We start from the raw sequence: 12,794 nt of genomic DNA, 5'->3' as shown, positions 1-12,794 counted from the left end.
GATACCTGCAGTACTTGCTTTACTACTTGTGAAGCATCTCTCCTGCAGGTGGGGAGCAGAGGCTCAAACCCCATCCTTGCACATGGTAATATGTGCACTTATCCTGGTGTGCCACTGCCCTCACCCCCTAATTCTTTCACTACCTCTGTGTCTCCTAGAACTCTCTGGCCCCCTACCCCATGTTCTATAATATCTGCTCCAAGAAAACCCTCACTGCCCTCCCAAAGCAGCCTTCTTGTTGCCCCTATAAAATACTCTACAAAGGTCTGCCTCCGACTCCCAGTGGCGGCCGTCATCTCCAGCTCAGAGCTGGGGTGAAGAGACTGCTTCGGGTGACTGCTAAGCCGAGGTCGGTCAGGTTGGTTTGCAACGATTGTCTGAGGAAGAAGGTCCAAGTTAAATACAATATTAATGACACCTTCAGGGAGCAGAAGAATCTGATCACATCCCAAACTGGCATCCACTGGAATAAGACTGCCCTTAAGAAGTGGTACAGGATTCTTAAGGAGCACATGTCTCTGGGGGACAATGAAACCCACCATGGGGTGAACCTGAAGCTTTATTACAAATAGAGCAGAATTCCTACCCTCTGGACCTGCCTTTCTCCCCTACCACATTAGTATGGGCACCTGCTTTTTAAAAAATCATGCCACTAAAAACTCAGAAGCTACAAATAAGCAAACCAAACAAACAAAAACTCTTACTAAGGCCTTTACTGGGTGAGAAACTCTGACATTCTCACATCTCAACTGTCAAAACCTTCTAATAGCTGCAGCTGTATCTCTTTTAGAATATTTATCACTGTGAGTTTGTTGAGGCCCAGCCAAGATTCTTGACATCACTCACCCTTAAGTCCCTGCCTTCCCTCCCTGAGGCTCCTCTGAGACCCTCTTTGAACCCTATAAGATCAGGCTCTCTGTCTCCCCTTAAAGGTCTGCCCTGTCTCCTTCTCTTCCCTCTTGTTACACCTTCTCTCCGCCTCTGTAACCATCCTCCTGACCCTAGGACCTCATCCACCAAGAACAGCTACCCTGTTCTGCCAGACCCCTGCTCCCCCTAAATATTTCTCTACTTACTATAGTACATTTTCTGCCCTATCACGAAGCCCTTAGAAGGTCAGCTCTTCCCCTTCCACCTCCATCCAAATGCCTCCACAAAACCCCCTGCCCCTCAGTGACCTTCATTTGGGCTTCGGGATTAGGCTGCGGGAGTCCTCCTCACACACCGGCCAGTACTGGGTTACCTTGGAGACCAGACAGGCCCCGCCTCCAAATCTGTATCTCTGTTTCTATTGGCTGACTAGGACTTGTGCATGATGGGCAGTGAGTCAATGTTCTCGTATCTTCTGATTGGTCTGATGCCCTTTCTTAGTGTCATAGGGAGTTTGATAGACTTGTGGAATTATCATCGTTATTGTTTCATTTCTTTATTATCTATTTATTCCCTTTTGTTGCCCTTGTTTTATTGTAGTTATTATTGTTGTTGTTGGCTAGGACGGAGAGAAATGGAGAGAGGAGGGGAAGACAGAGAGGGGGAGAGAAAGACAGACACCTGCAGACCTGCTTCATCACTTGTGAAGCGACCCCCCTGCACGTGGGGAGCCGGGGCTTGAACTGGGATCTTTATGCCGGTCCTTGGGCTTCGCGCCATGTGGCTTAACTTGCTGCCCTACCGCCCAACTCCCTCTTCTTTCTTTTTTATTCTTTCTATTTATTTATTTTCCCTTTTTGTTGCCCTTGTTTTATTGTTGTAGCTATTATTGTTGTTGTTACTGATATCGTCGTTGTTGGATAGGACAGAAAGAAATGGAGAGAGGAGGGGAAAACAGGGAAGGGGAGAGAAAGATACCTGCAGACCTGCTTCACCGCCTGTGAAGCGACTCCCCTGCAGGTGGGGAGCCAGGGCTGGAACCGGATCCTTAAGCCAGTCTTTGTGCTTCGCACCACATGCTCTTAACTCGCTGCGCTACCTCCCGACTCCCTATTATTTCATTTCTTATCTAGTTATGGTTCACATGGAATATCTCTTATTTCAATATTTATTTTGCAGACTTCTTTAAATATCTAGTACATTTCCCTGCCTTGGTCATGCTACCTTCCAGACACCAAGTTACAGATGCTACCATGACTCTATCCTGACTCCTCTGGGTAGAAGACCTCACCAATATGTCCTGGACCTTTGCAAAGCCAGAGCTCTGGTCCACTAGGGAAAGATAGAAACAGGTTGTGGGTATGGATCGACCTGTCGACACCCATATTTAGCGGAGAAGCAGCTACAGAAGCCAGAACTCCCAGCAGGGGAGAAGTGATAGGATGAAGATAATAGGACTCTGCACTCCAGCTCCATCAGCACCCAGAGAAGGAGAAGGAAAAAGAGAGGGACATATGGAAGTAGCTATGATGTTATGAGTGGCTTAGAGGGGAAGAGAGGATTGAATTAGGAAAAAGAAGGGGCAACTATGTATAAATGTAGACAGATAGTTGTAGAGAACATGGCTGGCCCATGAGTACAACTTTAGGGGAACTGTGGTGGATTGCAGTGGGGAGAGTGAAGATTCAGAACTCTGGTGGTGGGAATGGTGTGGATTAAAACTCTGTCGACCTGTAATTCTGTAGTATAAAAATAAAGACAAAGGGAGTCGGGCTGTAGCGCAGCGGGTTAAGCGCAGGTGGCGCAAAGCACAAGGACCGGCATAAGGATCCCGGTTCGAACCCTGGCTCCCCACCTGCAGGGGAGTCGCTTCACAGGCGGTGAAGCAGGTCTGCAGGTGTCTATCTTTCTCTCCTCCTCTCTGTCTTCCCCTCCTCTCTCCATTTCTCTCTGTCCTATCCAACAACGACAACAACAATAATAACTACAACAATAAAACAACAAGGGCAACACAAGGGAATAAATAAATAAAATAAATATTTAAAAAAATAAAGACAAAAAATCGTTATTTCATTATTACATTTAAGTTTGAGGGTCATTTATATATTTTTGATACAAATTCTTTGTCAAGCATATAGTTTGCGGGTATTTTCTCTGAGTCTACAGCTTATCTTTTAAAAAAAATTTTGAAAATTACTTTTATTTATTGGATAGGCAGCCAGAAATTGAGAGAGAAGGTGGGGATAGAGAGAAAGAGACAGAGAGACAACGAAGCACTGCCTCACCACTTGCGAAAAGCTTTCCCTCTGCAGGTGGGTACTGAGGGTTTGAACCTAGATCTTTGCACACTAACACATGCGCTCAAGCGGGTGTACCAGCATCCAGTCCTGCTTATTTTTCCATTTAAAAACTGTCAGGGCTGGGGAGGCAACACAATGGTTATGCAAAAGACTCTTGTGCCTGAGGCTCTGAAGTCTGTCTTGGTTATTGCTTTTTAAACTTTTATTTATTTTAGTATTTTGTTTTATTTCACAATTATTGTTCTAAGATTTTATTTATTTATTCATGAAGAATGATAGGAAGAGAAAGAGAGAGAGAAAGAACCAGACATTGCTCAGGTACATGTGCTACTGGGAATTGAACTCAGGATCTTCAGCTTGAGAGTCTAAAGCTTTATCACTGCACCACCTCCTGGACCACTATTTTATTATGTTAATGAGAGAGAGACACAGAGGTACAGAGAGAGAGAGAGAGACCAAGACCAGAGCACTGCTAGCTCTGGTTTATGGTGGTGCTAGGAACTGAACCTGGGACCTCAGAGCCTTGGGCACAAAAAAGTGTTTGCATAAAAATTATGCTTTCTCCCCAGACCTTTTAAATTTATTATTATTATTTTATTTAAAGTATTTTATTTGGGGCCAGGTGGTGGTGCACCTGGCTGAGTGCACACAGACCCAGGTTCAAACCCTGGTCTCCACTTGCAAGGGGAATTCTTCACAAGTGGTGAAGCAAGGCTGCAGGTGTCTCTCAGTCTCTCTCACTCTCTATCTCCCCTACCCTCCCAATTAAAAATATTTTATTTTAAGCTAGAGATCAGAGCACTGTTTTGTTTTGGCTTTTGCTTATGGTGGTGCTGGGGATTGAACCAGGGACCTTCACATAACCATTATGCTGTCCCCCAACCTTTGATTTTCAACTTATTATTATTATGGTCAACACTGATCATGTTTTGTTGGTGGTGTTGTACTGCATATATTTTTCATCATCTTTTTACTTTTTTTTTACTAAGATTTTTTTTAAAAATATTATTTTTTAAAATAATTGCTTTAAATTTTATTATTATTATTATTATCTTTATTGGATAGAGACAGCCAGAAATTGAGAGGAAGGGGGAGATAGGGAGACAGAGAAACACCTGTAGCACTGCTTCCCCACTTGTGAAGCTTTCTCCCTGCAGGTGGAGATTGGGCTTGAACCCAGGTCCTTGCTCAAGGTAACACATGCGCTCAGCCAGGTTTCCCAACACCCAGCCCAAAAAGGGGTCTTCTTATCTGATTCTGTTGCCTTCCTACCTTCTATCAGTAGTATAGTGCTGCTCATACATGCTAAGTGCTCACAATTATTTGCTGAATGATGATTAAGTCTCAGGCTTTGATGGGTGACTGGGTAGGTGAAGGGAGGCAGTGATAACAGTTAAAGAAGCTTTCTATAGTCAGACCTCATGATGTGAATTCTAGACAGGTTTCTTTTTCTTTTTTCTTTTTTAGATACAGACAGTGAGAGAATGAAAGACACCATAGTACTGAAGCTTCCTTCAATTCACTGGAGGTTGGTCTTGCACCTGCATAGCACACATGGCAAGGTAGAGCGCTATATAAATGATCTATTTCACCTGTTTTTTATATTTATTTACTTATTTTCCCTTTTGTTGTCTTTGTTATTTTTCACTGTTTTAGTCATTAAAAAATTTTTATTATCTTTATTTATTGGACAGAGACAGCCAGAAACTGAGAGGGAAGGAGATAGAAAGAGGGAGAGAGACAGAGAGATATCAGCAACCCTGCTTCACTACTTGCGAAGCTTTCCTCCTGCAGGCGGGGACCAGGGGCTCGAACCCGGGTCTTTGCGCATTTTAACCCAGGTGCTCAACCAGGTGTGCCACCACCCAGTCCTGTTGTAGTCATTATTGTTGTTGTTATTGATGTCGTTGTTGTTGGATAGAAAGAGAGAAATGGAGAGAGGAGGGGAAGACAGAGAGGAGGAGAGACAGACACCTGCAGACCTGCTTCACCGACTGTGAAGTGACTCCCATGCAGGTGGGGAGCCGGGGCTCGAACCGGGGTCTTTACACTGGTCCTTGTGCTTTGTACCACGTGTGCTTAACCTGCTGTGCTACCACCTGACTCCCTATTTTTTAAAATTTTCAAATATTTATTTATTCCCTTTTGTTCCCTTGTTGTTTTATTGTTGTAGTTATTATTGTTGTTATTGATGTCATTGTTATTGGATAGGACAGAGAGAAATGGAAAGAGGAGGGGAAGACAGAGAGGGGGGAGAGAAAGATAGGCATCTGCAGACTTGCTTCACCGCTTGTGAAATGATTCCCCTGCAGGTGGGGAGCTGGGGGCTCATACTGGGATCCTTCAGCTGGTCCTTGTGCTTTGTGCCACCTGCGCTTAACCCACTGCGCTATCACCCCACTCCCTATATTATTATTTTTTTATGAGAGCACAGCTCAGCTCTGGTTTATGGTGGTACTGGGATTAAACCTAGGACCTCTTATGTCTCAGACAAGAAAAGCTTTTTTTTTTTTAAATAACCATTATGCTATTTCCCCAGCCCCCTAGTTCTTACCAGTTCTGTGAACATATGTGACTCTGTTTTTCTGCAGGGCCACAAGTACCCAGGTTGAGTCTGACATCTTACAACCCACCTCTCTGGTTTTTCCCATTAGGCATTGGACCACCCATAATCCCTGTCTGGTGATGTGTGTGACCTCCTGCCTGGGTCGTAAGTTGTGAAGGGGGGAGGGGTTGCATCGGAAGTGGTGACTGCTATGTCCCTAGAATCAGGCACAGTCAAGTCCCTTGAACAGTTTCACTAATTTGATAGTAGGAAAGAATGACTGTGGGAACGACAGAGGAGACTGCCCTGGGGAAGCAGTCCCTTCACCTTTATCCATGGTCCCCATCCCCAGGTAAGGCCCCAGAGTTGGTCTTGAACTCAAGGCCATGGACTGCCTGAGCTTCCTTCCCCCATTGGCAACCTGCAGGTGTTGGCTCGGTTGGCGACACTTGGTACTCTAGACATTGAGGCACAGATGTCCTGTTTGACTCAGATGGATATTGTTGTGTATATTTGGTGTGGTTGTTGTTGTTTTCTTTTGAGCTAGAGAGGGAGTTACCGAGGTAAGGCCGTTATTACTACAATCACAAAGTTGATGAGAGAGATGACTGCCAAGATAACTGCTGCGAGTCCAAAGGAGAAAGTTTTATCGGAGGACTCCTTTGCCAGATCATATTCTTCCTTTCTCTTGTACTTCCTTGTCTGAGTTGAGGAGGGAGAGGTGAACAGGAATGGATGGACTGAAAAGCGACTGGAGAGGGTACTTGGATAGGACTGAACTTGGAAAAAGTCAATAAGGACCCGAGGTAGGGACCTGAACCAACAGGGGGAGAACATAGATAAGCTGGTTCAGGAACAGGGACTGGGTGAAGAGAGAGGAGGGCAAGGATTGACAAGTAGCAGAAACAGATTCCCACCTGGGAAGAATAGTACAAGGCTACAGTGCCTAGGGGACAGCACAGGAAGTAGGCCACGATCGCCAGCAAGAGGTAGTCCTTGGGGATCTCCTCTGGCATGATTTCAAACACCTGGGGGCAGAGAGTGCTATGGTTCAGCAGTGGCTCCTATAAACTTCGCTGATCCCTTTAAAACTCTCAGCAACTCCCTCCAACTTCCACTAAGTGCCTTTCACCAATCACTCTCTCGCCATCCCAAGAACTCCATTATCTCCCCTTTCTCCCTTGTTGTGTAAGACCCACTCCCTCCAATGTCTCCAACCTCCTCCTCGACTCCCCTACCTGCTGTCCAGATCCTGGCTGAACCACCAAACCCAGCTCCCTCCACTGTCTCCCCACCCCAAGATCCCTTCTGATGCCTCTCACTTGTGTTTCCACCACCCTCTGCTAACTCATTCTCATACTTTGTAGAAAACCCTGCTGCCCTCCCAAAGCAGCCTTATTGCTGCCCTGTAAAACACTTTACTAAGAAGGCCTTCTCTGGGGCTGGACAGTAGCACATTGGGTTAAGCGCACATAGTGTGAAGCACAAAGATCCGGGTTTGAGACCTGTATCCCAACCTGCAGGGGCTATCATTTCACAAGTGGTAAAGCAGGTCTGCAGGTGACTATCTTTCTCTCCCCCTCTCTCAATTTCTTTCTGTCCTACTCAGCAACAGCAGCAGTAGCAGCAACAACACAACAACAATAACAGCAATAACAACAACAATGGGAAAAGATAGCTTTCAGGAGCAGTGGATTTGTAGTGCAGGCACCAAACCCCACCGATAACCCTGGAGGCAAAAAAAAAAAAAAAGCCTTCACTGAACTCTAAGACTCTTTTTGCCTGCTAAACCATCTAATGTCTACAGGAGCATTCTATGTATCCCTTCAAGAATGTCCCTTTCTTTGTATCTGTGAGTCTGCTGTGGTCCAGTCACGACTCTTGTCATCGATCACCCTTAAACACCTGCCTTCCCTCATCATCCCCCAGAACCTTGCATTGGCTCCTCAGTTTCTTCTGTGTTCCTTATAATCGTCTATCCTGCTTTCCTCTTATCACATTTTAAAGATATTTATTTGCTTATTCCCTCTTGTTGCCCTTGTTGTTTTATTGTTGTAGTTATTATTGTTGTCATTGTTGTTGGATAGGACAGAGAGAAATGGAGAGAGGAGGGGAAGACAGAGAGGGGGGAGAGAAAGATAGGCACCTGCAGACCTGCTTCACCCACCCGTAAAGCGACTCCCCTGCAGGTGGGGAGCCATGGGCTCGAACAGGAATTCTTAAGCCGTTGGTCCTTGCGCTTAACCTGCTGTGCTACCGCCCGACTCCCCACATTTTTTTTTTAACCAGAGCTCTGCTCAGCTCTGACTTATGGTGGTGGTGTTGGGGATTGAACCTGAGACTTTGGAGCCTCAGGAATGAGTCTCTTTGCATAACCACTATGCCATTCACCCTCAAACCCCCTTACTACACTTTCTCTCCACCTCTGTAATCATCCTCTTGGCCCTAGGAAGTCATCCACTAAGAACACTCTCCCTGTTCTACAAACCCCCTCTAAATATGTCTCTACATGTAATATCCTTTTTCCCCCTATCACGAAACCATCTTCCCTTCTCCTTCCATCTTCATACCAGCTAGCTCTTTTACTTACCCTGTTTCCCCAGAAATTTCCTCCTGGCCCCTCAAGGACCCCCAGTTAGGACACGTGAATCTGGCATTTCCAAGGCTACTTGCAGCCTCTTGCTCCCGCCAACCAATCAGCATTGCCATGGATACTGGAAAGGCCACGCCCACTCTCCTATCGTTCTACTTCTATTGGCTGGTGGAGGCTGTATGTAATTAAGTAAGTTGGTCAATTGCTGGCCCTGAGTTCAGTCCCCACTCCCTCCTTTTTAATTGTGTCAAGTCCTTGGTTAATTCCAGGTGCCTTCGGAGAGAACCACCACAAGGAGCAAGAGTGGTGTGGATCTGGAACCTTGGTTTGTTGCTTCAAATTACGTTGAATGACATCATTAAATAATTTGGACCCAGCTCTTCATCATTTCAGAGTGTTTTTTTCACATGAATCAGCATCTTTTCATGTGCTGTTTGTCACCTTCATGTCCTCTTTGTGCTCAGCTCAAGACTTTCTCCCATATAAAAAAAGGCCTGGGAGTCGGGCTGTAGCGCAGCGAGTTAAGCTCACGTGGCGCAAAGCGCAAGGACTGGTGTAGGAATCCCGGTTCCAGCCCTGGCTCCCCATCTGCAGGGGACTCTCTTCACAAGCGGTGAAGCAGGTCTGTAGGTGTCTGTCTTTCTCTCCCCCTCTCTGTCTTCCCCTCCTCTCTCCATTTCTCTCTGTTCTATCCAACAACAATGACAACAACAATTATAGTAACTACAACAATAAAAAACAAGGGCAACAAAAGGGAATAAATAAAAGTTTTTTTTTAAAAAAAGCTGAAAAGTAAAAAAAAAAGGCTAGATTAGAAAAACATCTCACTTAGATAATCTGCCTGCTTTGCCATATGCATTAGAAATGGTTAGAGATGGTCGGGGCCACCACCTGGCCCCAAATAAAATACTTTAAATAAAATAATAATAATAAATTTAAAAGGTCTGGGGAGAAAGCATAATTTTTATGCAAACACTTTTTTGTGCCCAAGGCTCTGAGGTCCCAGGTTCAGTTCCTAGCACCACCATAAACCAGAGCTAGCAGTGCTCTGGTCTTGGTCTCTCTCTCTCTCTCTGTACCTCTGTGTCTCTCTCTCATTAACATAATAAAATAGTGGTCCAGGAGGTGGTGCAGTGATAAAGCTTTAGACTCTCAAGCTGAAGATCCTGAGTTCAATTCCCAGTAGCACATGTACCTGAGCAATGTCTGGTTCTTTCTCTCTCTCTTTCTCTTCCTATCATTCTTCATGAATAAATAAATAAAATCTTAGAACAATAATTGTGAAATAAAACAAAATATTAAAATAAATAAAAGTTTAAAAAGCAATAACCAAGACAGACTTCAGAGCCTCAGGCACAAGAGTCTTTTGCATAACCATTGTGTTGCCTCCCCAGCCCTGACAGTTTTTAAATGGAAAAATAAGCAGGGCTGGATGCTGGTACACCTGCTTGAGCATACATGTTACAGTGCGTTAAGGACCTGGGTTCAAGCCCTGGATCCCCCTTACAGGGGGGTAAAGCAGATCTGCGGGTGTCTCTCTCTCTTTCTTCCTCTTTATCTCCCTCTTCCCCCACGATTTTTGGCTGTCTCTATCCAATAAATAAAGATAATAAAAAAATTTAAGAGATGATCCCCACTGCACTGAAGGAAGCTCCCTTGCTGTGGTACTTCCTGCCCCGCCACCTTCATACCACCTCCCATATCCCCATCCCCACCCTGTTTCTATCTATCTGAAAAAGTTGGCTCATCGCAGTGAAGACACACACACACACACACACACACACTGGATCTTTTGCACCATGAATCCACTGCTCCTGGAGGCTATTTCCCTCCTTTTCTTGCCCTTGTTGTTGTATAGGACAGAAAGAAATGGAGAGAGGAGGGGAAGACAGAGAGGGGGAGAGAAAGGTAGACACCTGCAGACCTGCTTCACCACCTGTGAAGTGACTCCCCTGCAGGTGGGGAGCTGGGGGCTCAAACCAGGATCTTTATGGCAGTCCTTGAGCTTTGATCCCTGTGCTTTTAACCCACTGTGCTACCGCATGGCCCCACACTGGATCATTTTTATTACAGATCATTTTGTGGGTCACTGACATATTTTGAATACAGGTATGCGATTTCTCAATATTTTCTCTTGGTCTGCAGCTTTTCATTTCTCTCTTCTGCCACTAGGTTTACTACTGGGTCTTCTGCCACCACTCCCAGCCTTTTTTTTTTTCTCTTTTCAAGAGAGGAGTGGAGGGGTTGGGGGGGGGAGAAGGAGAGAGAGGAAAAGAGAGAGGAGGAGAGGGGGGAGGGGAGAGGGAAAGAGAGAGGAGAGGGTAGCACCACTCTACCACTTGTAAGGTTTCTGCCATGCAGGTGCTCTCATGTGGTGGCCTGGAATTCAAATCAGGTACCTGCACATGATGCCATGTACACTCTGAGTGAACCACCAACAGACTTCTATCTTTTCTAACAGCACCATTTGGAGAAAAGACTTTAAATTAAATATTTAAATTTAAAGATTTCTTTCTTTACAATGATTTTTTAAATTTCTTTATTGGGGAATTATTACATTCAACAGTAAATACAATAGTTTGTACATGCATAACATTCCCCAGTTTCCCATATAACAATACAGCCCCACTAGGTCCTCTGTCATCCTTCTTGGACCTGTATTGTCCACCCCCACCCACCCCCACCCCAGAGTCTTTTACTTTGGTGCGATACGCCAATTCCATTTCAGGTTCTACTTGTGTTTTCTTTTCTGATCTTGTTTTCAACTTCTGCCTGAGAGTGAGATTATCCCATATTCATCCTTCTGTTTCTGACTTATTTCACTTAACATGAATTTTTCAAGGTCCATCCAAGATAGGCTGAAAACGGTGAAGTCACCATTTTTTACAGCTGAGTAGTATTCCATTGTGTATATATATCACAACTTGCTCAGCCACTCGTCTGTTGTTGGACACCTGGGTTGCTTCCAGGTTTTGGCTATTACAAATTGTGCTGCCAAGAACATATGTGTACACAGATCTTTTTGGATGGATGTGTTGGGTTCCTTAGGATATATCCCCAGGAGGAGAATTGCAGGGTCATAGGGTAGGTCCATTTCTAGCCTTCTGAGAGTTCTCCAGACTGTTCTCCACAGAGGTTGGACCAATTTACATCCCACCAGCAGTGCAGGAGGGTTCCTTTGACCCCACACACTCTCCAGCATTTGCTGCTGTTACCTTTTCTGATGTGTGACATTCTCACAGGAGTGAAGTGATATCTCATTGTTGTCTTGATTTGCATTTCTCTGACAATCAGAGACTTGGAGCATTTTTTCATGTGTTTCTCGGCCTTTTGGATCTCTTCTGTGGTGAATATTCTGTCCATGTCCTCCCCCCCATTTTTGGATGGGGTTATTCATTGTCTTGTTGAGTTTGGCAAGCGCTTTATATATATTGGTTGTAAGTAAGAGATCTCAAAAAGAGATTAAGAGATGCTGAAAACAACAACAGAGTCCTATGGGATGACTTCAAAAGAAACAATATACGCATTATTGGCTTACCAGAGGAAGAAAGAGAAGGAGAGGAAGAAAGCGTTCTCCAGGCCATAATAGCTGAAAATTTCTTTAATCTAGACAACACCAAAGACATAAAGATTCAAGAAGCCCAGAGGGTCCCAAACAGAATTAACCCAGACCTAAAGACACCAAGACATGTCATACTTAGATTGGAAAGGAATAAGGATAAAGAAAGGATCCTCAAGGCTGCAAGAGAAAAACAAAGAGTCACCTACAAAGGAAAACCCATAAGATTAGCAGCGGACTTCTCCATACAAACACTACAGGCCAGAAGAGAATGGCAAGATATCTATCGAGTGCTCAATGAGAAAGGCTTTCAGCCAAGAATACTATATCCTGCTAGATTGTCAGACTAGATGGAAGCATCAAAACCTTCTCAGACAAGCAACAGTTGAAGGAAGCAACCATCACCAAGCCTGCCTTGAAAGAAGTTCTGAAAGGTTTCCTATAAACAACCAGACCACCACAAATAGAACATATATCAAAACACTCTAAAACTCTACAAGAATGGCGTTAAAATATCTTCAATCTTTGATATCAATAAATGTCAATGGCCTGAATTCACCTATTAAAAGACACAGAGTAGGAAGATGGATCAGAAAACACAACCCAACAATATGTTGTCTACAGGAAACTCACCTAACGCAACAAGACAAACACAGACTTAAAGTGAAAGGATGGAAAACTATCATTCAAGCCAATGGCCCACAAAAAAGGGCAGGAACAGCTATTCTCATATCTGACATGATAGACTTGAAAATAGATAAGATTAAAAAAGATAGGAATGGACACTACTTAATGCTCAGAGGATCAGTCAATCAAGAGGACTTAACAATTATTAATATCTATGCACCCAATGAGAAGCCATCTAAATACATCAAACTTCTACTGAAAGAGCTACAGCAATATATCAACAGTAACACAATCATAGTA

At 44.4% G+C, this 12,794-nt stretch overlaps 1 long non-coding RNA gene across 1 annotated transcript; it reads right to left on the bottom strand.

The window, feature by feature from the left end:
- Nucleotides 1-6,198: 6,198 nt before the first annotated feature.
- Nucleotides 6,199-8,392, bottom strand: LOC132537033 (uncharacterized). Its single transcript, XR_009548549.1, has 2 exons — nt 8,306-8,392; nt 6,199-6,743 (listed from the first exon to the last, which is right to left on the bottom strand). It is a non-coding gene; the product is annotated as an uncharacterized LOC132537033 (long non-coding RNA).
- Between the last annotated feature and the right edge of the window lie 4,402 nt (nt 8,393-12,794).

Source organism: Erinaceus europaeus, chromosome 2 (genome assembly GCF_950295315.1).
Source record: "Erinaceus europaeus chromosome 2, mEriEur2.1, whole genome shotgun sequence".
NCBI lineage: Eukaryota > Metazoa > Chordata > Mammalia > Eulipotyphla > Erinaceidae > Erinaceus > Erinaceus europaeus.
This window is presented reverse-complemented; position numbering and strand designations above follow the sequence as displayed.